The following is a 2,745-nucleotide window of genomic DNA, read 5'->3' as shown; positions in this document are numbered from 1 at the left end:
ATGTACTAAAGAACATTGGTTGATGTGCATAATATGAGACATGTACGTTCATTTCTATAAGAAAGCGAGAGGAGAAAAGAGAGAGACTAGGACAACATACTAAGATGTTGTGAGTTCACACCCCATGAGTTACAACTTTGGTTAATCAAGTACTTTAAGATAACATGGATGCTAATATGGACATTTGCATGTGTTGGAGGTGTAGCTAGCCAAATCCATTATGTTTATGCAAATTTTCGATTGCATAGAGAATCAAATTCCTTCATGTAATGGGGTTCATGCCAAATAATATGTATAATTATGCTCCATTCCATCATCTCTCTCACTTCTCTCATGAGAAAAGAAGTTATGGGCCATATTGCCCAATAAATCCTCCTTTTTAATTTCATGAGGAGGCTCATCACCCTTGAAGTCATCAATTTCTACATAATATGGCACCTATGTCTCCTCTCATTGGTTCTATATATAAAAATGGGGTTTTAAAAACCCCTTATTTTGAACTCACATTATATATACATATATTCATGAGTGACCCCCCTAAGGATTCCATGTGCCTCTCAAATGCATCGTTGACAATGGTTACACATACATATTATCTTTAGCTCCAACCATACCAAGTAATGATACAAATGTAAGGTTTCATCATCTATATCACTAGAAGAAAAGTAAGCTTGAGGATGTGGAGGGGACTTCCCTCCTAAGGATATGGACATATTCCCCAATCAATCAATGGGCCTTGCAAAAGCCATGCACTATCATGAAATTGTGCAACTATGTTAAGTATTTACAGACATTGTCTATCATCGTGCATGCATCATCTTTCCTTATCATGTTGCAATATACATCAAAACATGCCTCTAACTCTACCAATAATAGAAACTAGATGTTCCAAATCTTTTAAGCCCAAAACAGAAGAAGAAATGAAGATTAATAACCCATGGGGAGGAGAAGCCTTACCTTTCTCAACACACATGTGTGAGGAGCCCTTTCCTTCTCCTCTTACTCCTCCTCTTTGATAGATAGAAAAGGTATGCACTCTATTGGTTTCCTTCTCTTCACTAAATATACATGAAGCTTGTTTATTCAATGGTTATCTTGTTCCTTTGTCTCTTCCATTGTTTCCTATTTCTTTATGATTAGTTGAAATAAGAAGTAGCAGTCATAGATGAGATCTTTAGCTCAAGATATTATGCTTTGTGATCCTTGGCTGAACAAGAGTTGGGGGTTTTCGTTGTTATTTACATGGGTGCATCAAAATGGCTATGTACATTAGTCACCCTACAACTTTCCTACATAGGTAAACACTTTAGTAAATGTTTTTTTTCCTATTTCCTCATTATGGTGGTAAACATGGAATAGAAGACGGCTTATCATATGTAAACAAAAAAAAAATTAATGCTTTATCCCACAAATTCATGCATTGGTAAACATGTAAGTAAATTTATAGTCAATCACTGAGTAAAATAGATGTCGTATTATTGAAATCGAAGTGGTATCACAATGGTAACAAGTAATTCTCATATGTAAAAGATGTTAACAATAAGTAATGTTAATCCTATATTTTTATATGCAAAGTCTTTTAATTATGTGTTGTTATTTGTTAACTTGTGCTTGTGTTTGCTTATGCAACATCTTCTTTTTCAAAGCATAAATCAAGGTACATTTTCTCCTCTAGTGTTTTGTTCCATGTTCACCTATATGATAATAAAATAGATTTTTAGATTTATTTATACGTTAAACATTACAAAGTAGCTTGTGGATGCTTATTTCAAAATGCATATTTGTTTGTTTATTGCCATGTTATACATGTTCTTGATTTAATTGTCCTAGAAATCCAACCAGGAAAAGATGGTGATTGAGATGTGGGCTTATTTTATGTATGCCCCCATCCCTGAGGAGATGTTTAACTATATGTCAAAGCTTAGACCATATAAATTATGGAATGCAACATAGCCTCAAGGGTCTAAACCTCAATTTTCTTGATCACATCCATCAACATAGACTATGAATTCTTGTCCTCAGCCGTCATGACTAAGGATACATACATGACATCAGTCATCCCCTCAAGAATCTCCATCGCAAACAAAAACAATGCTTATTGGTAGAAATAATAAACGGTATTTAGAAGAGGTCATTGTTGATGTGGCATGCATATACCAATACGCAAAGGATAGAGCAAGGCCTCCCTCCAGTGGGAGAACTTACTATTGCTCATATAGTAGAGTGGAAGGAAGTAAAGAGGTGAGAAATTGAAGGGGTTATCGATTAGCAACATAAAGAGGTGCATTTTATCTAGATGGAACAATATAGAGTCTCACATTTTGGATCAAGAGGATGAGTTTCATGGGAGGTAGATTTTGTTTAGTATAAATAATTCACTTCATTAAGCTTATGTGTTTCTAACATTACTTATATCTTGTAATGTATATCTCTATTATCAAGTACATGGATATTATGGGCCAACTTCCAACAAAGTCCAAGACAACATATCATCAATAACACAATAGACAAGATAAAGAGGGTTACCTCTTAAGAGAGAGAAAATCAATTAGCAATAATGTTCTTGTGCCACAAGAACTTAATATTTATAAGTAGTTTACAATTTGTTATATAGGGTGTTATTTGAAGCATTTCAATCATTTTCTTATTGTAATCACTTGCTCTTTGACACAGATACCAAAGAATCAAGAGGAATAAGGGAAAGGGAGATCAAGTGAGCATTGTACTCTTTTGCTCTTTGCTATA

This window comes from Lygodium microphyllum, chromosome 9 (assembly GCF_053477565.2).
Source record: "Lygodium microphyllum isolate KBCC chromosome 9, Lygodium_microphyllum_v1.1.10, whole genome shotgun sequence".
In the NCBI taxonomy this organism is placed as follows: Eukaryota; Viridiplantae; Streptophyta; class Polypodiopsida; order Schizaeales; family Lygodiaceae; genus Lygodium; species Lygodium microphyllum.
The sequence above is the reverse complement of the archived record's forward strand: the minus strand, read 5'-3'. Positions refer to the sequence as shown.